The following is a 14,133-nucleotide window of genomic DNA, read 5'->3' as shown; positions in this document are numbered from 1 at the left end:
AGATAGCAGAGGCCACCACAGAGTCATAGAAGGTCTTCAGGTGTGGGCCCTCCACTCCAAACGACCTGAGTCTCCGCAGCAGGTACAGCCTGCTCTGCCCTTTCCTGTAGAGGGCGTCTGAGTTATGAGTCCAGTCCAGTCTGTTGTTCAGATGAACACCAAGGTACCTGTAGCTGTCCACACCTTGGATGTTCAGTGGTTGCAGTGGAGAATGCTTGTGCCTGCGGAAGTCTACCACCAGCTCCTTGGTTTTACTGGCGTTGATCTGGAGGTAGTTCAGCTGGCACCAGTCCACAAAGTCTTGGGTCAGCCCTCTGTACTCCTTGTCTTCCCCATCAGTGATGAGGCCGACTATTGCAGAGTCATCAGAGAACTTCTGCAGGAAGCACTGGGTGGAGTTGTGGGAGAAGTCTGCAGTGTAGATGGTGAAGAGGAACGGAGCCAGAACCGTTCCCTGTGGGGTCCCCCGTACTGCAGACGACCCTGTCCGACACACAGCCCTGAGTCCTCACATACTGTGGTCGGTCGGTGAGGTAGTTCAAAATCCAGGTGGTGAGGTGATGGTCCACTCCAGAGTTCTCCAGCTTGTCCTTCAGAACCGAGGGAAGAATAGTGTTGAAGGCACTGGAGAAATCAAAGAACATGATTCTCACAGTGCTTCCAGCGGTCTCCACGTGAGCGAGGGAACGATGTAGGAGGTGAATGACGGCATCGTCCTCTCCAATGCCAGGCTGGTAGGCAAACTGAAGTGGGTCCAGTGATGAGCTTACCAGGCGCCAAAGCTGAGCCAGGACCAACCGCTCCAGGGTCTTCATCAGGTGGGATGTCAGAGCCACCGGCCTGTAGCTGTTGAGGTCCTTGGGGCATGAAGTCTTTGGCACTGGTACAACACAGGAGGTTTTCCAGAGCTGTGGGACTCTACCCAGCCTCAGGCTCAGGTTGAAGAGGTGCTCCATCACCCCACACAGTTGGTCCGCGCAGGACCTGATGACCCTCAAGCTGATGCCATCTGGGCCCGCTGCCTTCTTGCCATTAATCCTCCTCAGTTCCTAACCTGGGTGGTTGAGAGAGACAGGCTGGAGCCTTGTGTTGATTGTGTATTGGATGCTGTTGTTGGGGGTAGGGAGGAGTGGATCAGGAATTCATTTTTACACAATAACATACGTGATTTATATTCAGGGCTGCACATAAGTGGTCTGCAGGTGCGCATACAGTGTCAAAATAAAAGTATTCCAAGAAATTCCGAGAATATGCGCTTCTTTTGTGGTGGAGGAACACCAAAGTAATTGCTTACGGAGCTTGCTTCTTCGACATCTTTAATCAGAATCAGAATCAGAATACTTTATTGATCCCTGGGGGAAAGAGTTCTGAACAAATGTCTGTCCTCCTCCAGATTATCTTATGTACGCAAACGTGCGTTCCAACTTCTTATCTGGTGCGTGTCTTTTTTATTTTGACAGCAAATGCACACCTGTGGACCATTTATGTGTAGCCCTGTTTATAGTTTTCTGTGCATTTCAAACATTGTACTTCCTGATGTTTTTTTAAATATCTAAAGTAACATGGCTGCTATGAGGCCAGCTAGAATCCCTGTGGACCTTGCCCTACAAATGATCCAGGACAGATGGGATGAAAAGGCCATCGGAGGCATTGACTCAGAATCGGACATCTCAGATATAGAGGACCCAGACTACTGTCCCCCCCACTGAACAAGGCCAGTCAGACACAGAGGAGTCCTCTGATGAGTCCTCTGAAGGGGAAATGGATATTGAGTCTAACAGAATGAATTAGACGAATTAGACGGCCAGGGCTTGCACCTGGGTTTAGTACTGTCTCCCCAATAGATGCATGGAAGATGTTCATGTCTGATAATATACTAGAAGAGGTGCTGACATGCACAAACATGGAGGGGCATGAAGAGTAGCCACAGACAGGGGAAAAGAGTGGAAAAATGTAATCAAACAAAAGCTCCTGGCCTTCATTTGATTGACCATTCTTGCAGGAAGTGAGAAGAACTGGGATGTACCAGTAGGTGTGCTTTTTGGGAGTCCTCTGCATAACCCATTGTACAAGGCCACTATGTCAATTCAAAGATTTAAAGATATTCGCCGTTTCTTGCACTTTGATGACAAGAGGACCAGAGCCTACCAACTGAAAACAAACCATATGGCAGCTTTCCGCTACATATGGGGCCCTTTCCTGGTCAACTGCAGGCAGAAATTCATCCTCAGTGATTGTGTTACAGTGGATGAACATCTTGTGCCTTTCAGAGGGAAGACCCAGCTTCTGCAGTATATGCCGAGCAAGCATACAAAAGTGATACAACTGATACAAAAAACTGCAATTTCTTAAAATTAATGAAAAAATAAATAAAAATGCAAAGGGCCTCATGTCACAAACATGTTTTATGAGGAATACCTCAAATATGAAAATATAACAACTCTTCGTTTTAAAGATTTTGAAGAATAACAACCGAGTTTATAGCAAAATGCATTGATTTTATTTGGGGTCATTTTTGACCCCACTCGTGGAAGAGTGTAGGTATTGGTAGGTTGTGCATCCAAGGGTTAAACCAACTGTTCACGTTAGAAAATGATCAAAGAAAACGCGTGAAAAGCCTTTGTCTATGATCAGTGACGATCAATACCAAACTTAACTTGCAGACTTTGTTTGATTTTATCTTGTTTCCTGCTACAGTACCTGCCACCATATAATAATGTCCCACTTTGTCCCACATAAACATATCTTTGCCCCATATTTAGTTTGCAGGGACATGACCACCGTTGTATGTTTTAAATAAAGTTTGACTAAAGAGGGGAAAAAAGTTAGTCTCCTTGGTCACCTTCCTCCCAGTGTTTCCTGGACTGCGGAATCTGCACAACAGCTCTGTCTCCTTATTTGGAAGAAGAGGTTGACTGTTTTTGGTAAAGAGCCACAATGATGGAGAACTGAGGATCACAATCAGTTAGCAGCTTTCTGTGCAGTGACCATTTTACTCAGAAAAAATACTGACTTTTATTGGAGTAAGGTGAGATTCGCAGATCCGCTGTTACTGGTGATCTACCTCCAAGGACCCCCTCCCCGACGTCTGCTGCAGTATGGTTACTGAGTTTAAGTTGTCTTCTTTGCTACACACATATGTATATTTAGTAAAATAGTCCTAGTCCACAGTAAACGTTTCATATTTGGATCAATATAACTACGGGAGGTATTTAAAAAAGGCTTTATGAAGGGTTCCAAATTGACGCCCCTGGGGGTACAGTACTAATCCTCCCATTAACCCTCGATGAAAGTGGCCCCAGTGGTATTTTCCACAGTTTGCCTCCATAGTGCGGTATGTAATCAAGGCTTAACGGTAATGGTTATGGGGTCTGCAGCCAGGCTTCTGGCTGACGTGCATACTGTCGACCAGCTCCCCCTAGCGTTTCAGAGTAGAGGATGCTCATTCTCTACAAAATGGAAAAACATGCATTCTTATACTTAATAATTCAGTTAATTAATTTAATAATTTAATTCATTTTACACCATTAAATTTTGCCTGGATGGGCATAATGCTATGGAACGCCAGGACTGACATAATGAATTAATTAAATACACCATTAAATAATTATTTAAATGTGGCAATAATTAATTAAAATGTGAAATAAATAAATAATTAATTAAATGTGTCATTAATTAATTAAATATGTCAATGAAGGGACATGTCCCCACCAATAATTTGATCTCTTTGAGTAAAGAAAAACAAACCGATAGAAAGAAAAAAACGATCTGTCAGCGTCTCATTCTATGGAGGACCACAAGAGCCACGCGCATCGAAATAAAAAATCCTGTGCTTAATTAATGAATTGTAGAATAAAATCTGCATTTGTAAATTCATTTTTGAATTCCAATTTAATAAACTGATTTTTAAAATGCTTTTTAAGTCTTCATTTCAAAAAACATTTTCGAATTGCACTTTAATAAACTTCATTTCAAAAACCTTTTTCGAATTGCACTTTAATAAACTTCATTTCAAAAATCTTTTTCGAATTGCACTTTAATAAACTTCATTTCAAAAACCTTTTTTGAATTGCACTTTAATAAACTTCATTTCAAAAATCTTTTTCGAATTGCACTTTAATAAACTTCATTTCAAAAACCTTTTTCGAATTGCACTTTAATAAACTTCATTTCAAAAATCTTTTTTGAATTGCACTTTAATAAACTGCATTTCAAAAACCTTTTTCGAATTGCACTTTAATAAACTTCATTTCAAAAATCTTTTTCGAATTGCACTTTAATAAACTTCATTTCAAAAACCTTTTTTGAATTGCACTTTAATAAACTTCATTTCAAAAATCTTTTTCGAATTGCACTTTAAACTGCATTTCAAAAATCTTTTTCGAATTGCACTTTAATAAACTTCATTTCAAAAATCTTTTTCGAATTGCACTTTAATAAACTGCATTTCAAAAACCTTTTTCGAATTGCACTTTAATAAACTTCATTTCAAAAACCTTTTTCGAATTGCACTTTAATAAAGTTCATTTCAAAAACCTTTTTCGAATTGCACTTTAATAAACTGCATTTCAAAATCCATTTCCCTTTCCTGTTCGCTCAGGGATTAACATGTGGATTAGCATTTGGATTAGCAGTTGGATTAACAACTTCATTTTAAAAATCCTGCTGCTATTCAAATGAGCCACACCGTGGGATGTAAGGAGCTCTCTGATTGGTTGGTCAGACACAGGCTGTCTGCCAGCCTGGATGTTTCTAGCTCATAGCTTCGCCCTGCTAAGAAGCCTGTGTGCTTGTACAAAGGCCGTTCCACCTCGGGATTTACACTCGGTTCGACAAGGATATGTGAAGAATGAAGGGACCCTGCAGCAAAGGGAGAGCCCAACCTCTGGCTGAGTGCCTGTTTACAAAGTCTGACCACCTGTGAAGGTAACGTGCTAACGTGGCTAACGCTAGCATCACCGCACGTAGCCCCGTTATTTTAAGGTCATCTTAGCTTATGAAAGTTTTACGTCGCAGCAGTACAAGCTAGCTACGTGTTTTGTAAGCTGCTGTGCTCTTCACAAATAAAGCTGGAAGCAGCTCAAACTATTAGAACCAGCACTGAGGCCTGTTACATTTATACAGTGTTAGAGCAACGGCTGCAGCCTACAGCCTTTAAACTAGCGATTAAAATGCTGACAGTAAACTCGTCAGTCCAGATGTTACCACATTACTTTGTGATACTTGTGAGTTAAAACAACTGAGACAGGCTGATTTAAAATAACAGCTTTCAGTTCTCTCATTCAGCATATAAAGACTGGAGATCACACTACTGATTTCAGCTCATTTAATATGTGAGTGCACAGATTCATTCTCAACTGGACATAAACGATGATCAAAGGTTGTATATATGATGAAGTCATCAAACCCCAGCCTGTAACACAGTGCGCTAAATCTTAGCTTTGAATGTCCAGTATATTCTAATCAGTGCAATCTAAGCATTCACTGAACCTACAGTATCTACACCTGTGTGGTAAATGTGTGGTAAAGCTACAGATAATGAAATTTAATTATTAATACAATATACGTCATGAGAAACGAAAGCTGAAATTGATTCAGTTTAGTACTTTTCTCTGTATGCTCTGTGATCATAAAGGCCTTAAATTCTGTGATATATACTGTAAATGATTTTCACAGAGGTCTTAAAGTACTTAAATCACTGCTGATAGTCTGGTTGTTTATATTTTCACATTTTTGTGTCTGTAGGGCTGTTTGATGACGATTTGGACTCCTCTGGGAGATGAGGACACACCCACACCTGTTCCATACTGCAGCCATTGATGGTGTTACGGCTCTGAGTCAGCTTTGGGCCATCAGACGCACACACTGGAAAACCAGCACCTGGACTTCATGCAGGAGAGACGGCCCCAGTGATTTAGGTTCATAAGCAAGTTCAAACATTTCTGGCCTATTATCACTTAGATTTCTTAATCTTAAAAGTGAATGCATTTAAAGCAGGAACTGCACACCTAGCCATCAGAAGTGTGGCAGCATGAGTACTGTAAAGTTTTGTAGGGTCCTTGTTAAAAATTCCACAAGCACCACACATTTGTCATATAAAGTTCCATTTTTTACAGTACAATGTTGAAATTATAAACTATATATTCTAGTTGTCCACTTGTCAGTAATTTTTGAGTAAATGGATGTCATTGATAAATCAGTGGTGATTCACCTGCAAATGTTTTTAACAAACTTTGTTTTTTGTAGAATTCATCAGCAGCTGTGGAGAGATGCATTTGAATATCTTCTGGTTCCACTTCTCCTTACCTGGAAGCTGAGCATTGCTCATTTCTGACAAGGACATACACCTCAGTGCTTATCATGGGTGTTACATCCTTCGTGCAGCAATTCCAGAGAAAACAAGAGAGCAACGACCACTCATTAAGACCAGCCAGAAATCTGTCCCTTTCTGGCAGCTGTGGAAACTTCCAATAAGAAAGTTTGCATTCTTAGAACAATGCTGGATCATGTGTGATGTGTCATCATATGAGGATATTACATTTTGACCTAATTCTGCTCAATCTGTTTTGATCGTTGATCCAGTATTTCAGCTTTGTGTTGTGCTGCAAGTTTAAAACCCATTGTCCTCATGAGCACAGCATCTAACAACTCTCCTTGAAAAAGTCGATTGACTTTAACTGGACACAATGGTTTCCAGTGGGAGATATTTTCATCACTTATCCGTGACACTGGAGAAGTCACCTGAGTGAGTGATAAAACAATTTTCCATGGAAAATCCAGAGGGACTAAACTTTGTTGTTTCTTTGGGCTCTATTTCAGCTCTAGCAGCATCTCTTAGAAGAAAACTGTTTTCCCAATAATCAGATGAAAAAAATTGAACCAGGTGGTATTCTCTGGAGTTTAAGACCAAGACTGAACTCAAACAGTGAATTGACATTAGACTGGAATTCATAAGATGATTAGAAATACTGCTGAAGCTGAATGATTCATTCATATATGATTTTTTTTTCTCCAATTCACCAGGTCTGTATAGTTCAGTATGACTATGGTACATGATACAAAAGAATAAATACAGAAGAATAAAAACTTTGTGAATAACTTTACTCTTCTTAAAAATAACTAATAAAACAAGTAAAAGTACAAATGTGTACAAGTTAGAGACTTCCTCACTAAGATTTTAATTGTGTGTTAAAGAGAAAGAGATTAGGAGGTAAAATAGACGATGCAGAGTCCATCATCACTGAGGCCGTCTCTCCTGCATGAAGTCCAGGTGCTGGTTTTCCAGTGTGTGCGTCTGATGGCCCAAAGCTGACTCAGAGCCGTAACACCATCATTGGCTGCAGTATGGAACAGGTGTGGGTGTGTCCTCATCTCCCAGAGGAGTCCAAATTGTCATCAAACAGCCCTACAGACACAAAAATGTGAAAATATAAACAACCAGACTATCAGCAGTGATTTAAGTACTTTAAGACCTCTGTGAAAATCATTTACAGTATATATCACAGAATTTAAGGCCTTTATGATCACAGAGCATACAGAGAAAAGTACTAAACTGAATCAATTTCAGCTTTCGTTTCTCATGACGTATATTGTATTAATAATTAAATTTCATTATCTGTAGCTTTACCACACATTTGCCACACAGGTGTAGATACTGTAGGTTCAGTGAATGCTTAGATTGCACTGATTAGAATATACTGGACATTCAAAGCTAAGATTCAGCGCACTGTGTTACAGGCTGGGGTTTGATGACTTCATCATATATACAACCTTTGATCATCGTTTATGTCCAGTTGAGAATGAATCTGTGCACTCACATATTAAATGAGCTGAAATCAGTAGTGTGATCTCCAGTCTTTATATGCTGAATGAGAGAACTGAAAGCTGTTATTTTAATCAGCCTGTCTCAGTTGTTTTAACTCACAAGTATCACAAAGTAATGTGGTAACATCTGGACTGACGAGTTTACTGTCAGCATTTTAATCGCTAGTTTAAAGGCTGTAGGCTGCAGCCGTTGCTCTAACACTGTATACATGTAACAGGCCTCAGTGCTGGTTCTAATAGTTTGAGCTGCTTCCAGCTTTTTTTATGAAGAGCACAGCAGCTTACAAAACACGTAGCTAGCTTGTACTGCTGCGACGTAAAACTTTCATAAGCTAAGATGACCTTAAAATAACGGGGCTACGTGCGGTGATGCTAGCGTTAGCCACGTTAGCACGTTACCTTCACAGGTGGTCAGACTTTGTAAACAGGCACTCAGCCAGAGGTTGGGCTCTCCGTTTCGCTGCAGGGTCCCTTCATTCTTCACATATCCTTGTCGAACCGAGTGTAAATCCCGAGGTGGAACGGCCTTTGTACAAGCACACAGGCTTCTTAGCAGGGCGAAGCTATGAGCTAGAAACATCCAGGCTGGCAGACAGCCTGTGTCTGACCAACCAATCAGAGAGCTCCTTACATCCCACGGTGTGGCTCATTTGAATAGCAGCAGGATTTTTAAAATGAAGTTGTTAATCCAACTGCTAATCCAAATGCTAATCCACATGTTAATCCCTGAGCGAACAGGAAAGGGAAATGGATTTTGAAATGCAGTTTATTAAAGTGCAATTCAAAAAAGGTTTTTGAAATGAACTTTATTAAAGTGCAATTCGAAAAAGGTTTTTGAAATGCAGTTTATTAAAGTGCAATTCGAAAAAGATTTTTGAAATTAAGTTTATTAAAGTGCAATTCGAAAAAGGTTTTTGAAATGCAGTTTATTAAAGTGCAATTCGAAAAAGATTTTTGAAAGGAAGTTTATTAAAGTGCAATTCAAAAAAGGTTTTTGAAATGAAGTTTATTAAAGTGCAATTCGAAAAAGATTTTTGAAATGAAGTTTATTAAAGTGCAATTCGAAAAAGGTTTTTGAAATGCAGTTTATTAAAGTGCAATTCGAAAAAGGTTTTTGAAATGAAGTTTATTAAAGTGCAATTCGAAAAAGATTTTTGAAATGAAGTTTATTAAAGTGCAATTCGAAAAAGGTTTTTGAAATGCAGTTTATTAAAGTGCAATTCGAAAAAGGTTTTTGAAATGAAGTTTATTAAAGTGCAATTCGAAAAAGGTTTTTGAAATGAAGTTTATTAAAGTGCAATTCGAAAATGTTTTTTGAAATGAAGACTTAAAAAGCATTTTAAAAATCAGTTTATTAAATTGGAATTCAAAAATGAATTTACAAATGCAGATTTTATTCTACAATTCATTAATTAAGCACAGGATTTTTTATTTCGATGCGCGTGGCTCTTGTGGTCCTCCATATCATTCAGCGAGCGGTGCAGAAAGAGTTAAATTAGTTCTCTACTGGAGTCCTACCTCATGTGACAAATATGGCCAATGTGATTGGCTGAGCCTTTCAGGTCAGCTCTGTTTAGTTTCAGCTGCGGCAAACCTGTGCTGCGAGGGGGAGAGGAGGATGGCAGCGCAAAGGAAGAACCTGGATATAAGAAATTGATTTTCAAAGAAACCTGTAAGTCACCTAAAGTCAAGTTCACTCATATAACGTGTCCGTCCCAATAACGTTACAGACTATGCTAGGACATACCAACACTCCCGATTTTTCCGGGGAATCCCGAATTTCAGTGCCCCTCCCGAAAATCTCCCGGGGCGACCATTCTCCCCAATTTCTCCCGATTTTCCACCCGGACAACAAAACTGAAAACCATATCCCAGACTGGCCCAGCCAATTCCAGTTTCCAACAATGGCTACTATTACTGCAGCTACTTAGTTTTAATATTACTCTTATTATTCTTTCTGGGTCGCAAAATAAACTTTTAACACATTTTCAGGCGAGAATGTAGCTGTGTAAACATCAAATAACTTAAACATGTTATTGTTTGGCCTTTTTCAGTGCTTTAGTTGTGTTTTATTTGTTGGTGAGTAAATCGGTTTGGCTGAGATTAAAGTTATTAGATTAAATTAGATTAAATAAAACTTTATTAATCCCTCGGGAGGATTCCTCCGGGTTCTCACACAGCTGAATAAACTGCTGTGTGAAAACAGCAGTTTATTCGACCATCTACGCCAGCGTCCGGTTATATTTTAGACAGCCAGGAGCAGACGGCAGGTGACGTAATTCTGAAGGCTAGACCGTCCAATTTCACAGTCGCTCATTTCCGGTCTACCCGGCTTTCGGAGGACCCGGCCCACTTAGACCACAAAGGCCGGGTCAGGTGGACGCAGCCTCTGAATTTGGACACCCCCGGCCTGTTTCCGGCCGGACAATAATAACGGTGACATTTAACTTATTTTATTCGATAAATAAACACTGTAAAATTCAAGTTTTTTGTATATATATATGTACATGTATCCCCCCCAGCCCCTTTGAATGTCTCCCTAATTCTGAGGTCTCAAGGTTGGCAAGTATGTGCTAGGCTTGGCCCACATCAGTCTAAAATTGTATGTAACCATGAATAATGTGATGCCATGTCCACCAGGAGAGACTGAACAGTATAGATGTAAAACAAATATGCCAGCAGTTCATTTCAGCTAACGAGAGGAGCAGGCATGTGTTTGTTGTGTGGGGCATGTAGTCCATGTCTGTTGCTGTAACAGTAGTTCATGTTTAGAATAAAACATCCCAGCCCCTATCTGATAGAGGGCAGTAATGCCTAAAATGTTGCATAATGTTTCTGAGAGATCTGTTACTTTGTGGTAATCTTAGACGAGTAGTTTTATGGACAAAACCCAGCAGGTCATTCAGTGTTCCCTAAGTGCTAATGTATCACAGATGTTGGTGTAACTGAAGTAATGTTGTTAAGTCCTTAAAGTCATATTCTTTTATTGTCATGACTGTATTTGAAGCTATTTTTACTTTTGTATGATACCTGATTTATATGGAATATGGCTGAAGTAAACTAAAGCCTAAAATACTTCAGTCAGTCATTTGTTTAATAGTAATTTAACATTATATAATTCACATATAAAACTATGAATTGTAATTTTAAACGGTTTAAAAGCATGTAGAATAACATATTTAGGCAAGTATATTTCTCCTTTTATCAAGAAGCAAAAACAAAAAGGAAAAAATAAGAAACAGGGCAGGGTTCGGTGGTTGAATCATCCGTCCCCACCAATGCCAAAACCAAATCTACACCCTTGATCAGAACCCATATTTATTTATACTTTACAGGAATGGAAATGGAAAAAAGGAATAAAATAAAATAAATAGATCCAAACACAGAGAAACACACACAGGAATTGGTCTGTAGATGGTAAACAAATGCTGTTTTTCTTTCTTTTCTTTTCTTTTTTTTTTAAAAAAAAAGATGGAGTCACTATCACAACCTGCACTATTTGACTTCCATGGAGTCTGCATGACCAATTACTTCACTGACAACTGGGAAAACGTCCAGAATTTCAGAGCAAGACCAGATGATATTGTCTTAGCTTCTTACCCTTTGAGGAAGTACTTGTGTTTTTTCTGTCAATTTTTTTTTATTCCTGAGGAAACACATGGGTGTCTTACATCCTGGACCTTTTGTACTTTGGCCAGACTTCACCTGAGCGTCAAGGCTCAGTCCCACTCCATGAACGAGTGCCATTCCTGGAGATACAAATGTCTTACCCCTCAGGCAAGTTGTTTTAAAGGCTCACAGTGTGACAGGCATAATAAAGACACTCTGATAAACTCTAGACACTCTAATAAAGACACTTTATTAGGTACAGCTGCTGCTGTTCAGCTGCTTATTAACTCAAATATTTAATTAGTTGAATCGCAGCTACTCAATGCATTTAGGCTTGTAGACGTGGTCAAGCATCAGAATGGGGGGGGAAGGGTGATTTTGTTGTTGGTGCCAGATGGACTGGTCTGAGTATTTCAGAAAATACTGATCTACTGGGATTTTCCCACAAAACTGTCTCTGTGGTTTACAGGGAATGAGCCAACAAAGAGAAAATATCCTGTGAGCTGCAATTCTCTAGGTGAAAATACCTTGTTGCTGCCAGAAGTCAGGGGAGAGTAACTATTCTGCTTTGAGCAGATAGGAAGGCAAAGAGTAACTCAAACAACCATTCATTAGAGGCAAGCTGAGAGTATGAGAGTATCTGAACACACAACACATCCAACTCTGGAGCAGATGTGCTACAAGAGCACACCAAGTATCTGTTATGTGAGGGCTGTGTGCAGACTCCAGAGACAGAAAGCAACTCAAAACACAGCTTTAATGCTGAACTCAAAAGGGTAACAAAACAGAGAAACACAGGGCTTAAATACACAGAGGGCGCAATCAGGGAATGGGTAACAGGAGGGAAACACAGCTGGGGCAAATCAGGCCTAACGAGACAAAGGAAGCAAAATCAGACGCATTTACATGAGACAAACTTTCAAAGTAAAACAGGAAACATAACACAGAGACGCGAACTTGACAAGGGGATACAGCTGACAGGGGAGACAGAGCAACTAGAGAACACAGAGACATAAACCACAAGACGGAACTCTAACAAAAAAACCAAAGACTAGAAATGATAAATAATATAATAAACTCAAAAGCCCTGGGTCAACGACCCAGGCATCCTAACAGTATCCCTCCATTTAGGAAACTAAGGCTACAGTTCAAACAGCTCACCAAAAGTGGTGACAGAATAGAAGACTGCGGAAATGTTACCTGGTCTCATAACGCTTGATTTCTTCTGCAATGGTGTGAGGGATATTTTCTTGAAACACTGTGGAACGGTTACCAATCATATTTAACACCAAAGCTTACCTGAGTACTTTTTTGTTGTCCAGAGTTTACCCATCTTCTGATGGCTACTGTCATGAAGCTCAGATCATATAAAACTAGTTTCTTGACCATGAAGGCCTAGGACTAGGCCTCCACAGTCACCAGTTCTCAGTCTAATAGAGCACCTTTGGGATGTATTAATATGGACCAAAATCTCTGAGGAATCTTTCTAGTACCTCGTTGAATCTGTATCATAAATAATTAGACAGTTGACAGCAAACTAGGCTCTAACCTAATAATAGTAAAGTGTATCTGGCAAAGTAACTGGTGATTGTAATATTGGTGATATAGATCAATGTCATTGTGGCGTTCCGCTAACATAATAATCTCTTTTACTAGGAGTGGATGTGCTGAATGAATTAACCACCTTTCCACGCATTATCAAGACACACCTACCAGTTCAGTTCCTTCCCAAATCATTCTGGGAGTAGAACTCCAAGGTACATGGCTCACAAGTAAGCTATTGGTACGAGTCACGGAGACAATCTTCTCAGTGTTTGTTCCTCATTTCTTTCCGGTTTTAGATAATCTATGTGGCTCGTAATGCCAAGGACAGTGCCGTATCCTATTTCCACTTTGATCGCATGAACAAGGTCCAGCCAGAGCCTGGCAGCTGGGAGAGTTTCCTCCAGAGATTCATGGAGGGAAAAAGTGAGTGACAAACCATAAGCATGAATGACTGAATACGTTAAATGCAAAAGGTTATTTTATCACTTATGATTTGTCTTCTGGCATCTGTCAGTGGTGTTTGGCTCCTGGTACGAACATGTAAGAGGATGGTGGGAGAAGAAACAGACCTGTTCTAATATCCTGTATTTGTTCTATGAGGACCTGATAGAGGTGAGTGTTGAAGTTACTGTCTGTGAGGCTGTGGACATAACCACATAATAAGGGGTTGTGGGTTTGTTTTTTTGTTTTATTATTTGCAGGATACTGAACAAGAACTCGTCCGCATCTGCTCATTCCTGGGACTGTCTCCTACCACAGAGCTGAAGAAACAAGTCACAGAAAAAGTTCAATTTGACAACATGAAGAACAACAAGATGGTGAATGGCTCCACTGATGAAGTCTTCGATTTAAAAATCTCCCCCTTCATGCGCAAAGGTCGGGTACATTTGCCTGTAAGTTTGTTTACTGAAAGGTGAAGGAGGAGATGTTAACTTTGCTCCTAATTTCTCTATTTTCAGGAAGGGTTGGCGACTGGAAGAATCACTTCACTGTACAGCAGGATGAACAGTTTAATGAGGACTACAAGAAGAATATGAAAAACACTGATCTTCAATTTCGTACTGTTCTGTAGGTGATTATACACAACAGTATAACAGTATATCTGCCATTGTGTTAGATATGCAAGTAAAAATAAAGAAAAACATGATAACAAAG

General features: G+C 39.9%; 1 long non-coding RNA gene and 1 pseudogene across 2 annotated transcripts in view; one reads left to right on the top strand and one right to left on the bottom strand.

The window, feature by feature from the left end:
• LOC102791146 (cytosolic sulfotransferase 2-like) overlaps positions 1-14,115 on the top strand; it is a 58,527-nt pseudogene extending 44,412 nt beyond the window's left edge. Inside the window, exons 2-9 of the transcript XR_015717051.1 lie at positions 11,296-11,431; positions 11,473-11,587; positions 12,839-12,843; positions 13,078-13,190; positions 13,275-13,401; positions 13,493-13,590; positions 13,680-13,854; positions 13,938-14,115. The product of XR_015717051.1 is annotated as a cytosolic sulfotransferase 2-like (transcript). The remainder of the gene's footprint in view (positions 1-11,295; positions 11,432-11,472; positions 11,588-12,838; positions 12,844-13,077; positions 13,191-13,274; positions 13,402-13,492; positions 13,591-13,679; positions 13,855-13,937) is intronic.
• Positions 7,085-8,537, bottom strand: LOC148096990 (uncharacterized). Its single transcript, XR_015717052.1, has 2 exons — positions 8,224-8,537; positions 7,085-7,405 (listed from the first exon to the last, which is right to left on the bottom strand). It is a non-coding gene; the product is annotated as an uncharacterized LOC148096990 (long non-coding RNA).
• Positions 14,116-14,133: the final 18 nt, after the last annotated feature.

This window comes from Neolamprologus brichardi, chromosome 20, assembly GCF_056152115.1.
Source record: "Neolamprologus brichardi isolate AB-2024 chromosome 20, ASM5615211v1, whole genome shotgun sequence".
Taxonomy (NCBI): Eukaryota; Metazoa; Chordata; class Actinopteri; order Cichliformes; family Cichlidae; genus Neolamprologus; species Neolamprologus brichardi.
Note: the sequence above shows the minus strand (reverse complement) of the source record. Positions and strands in the feature narration are given on the sequence as shown.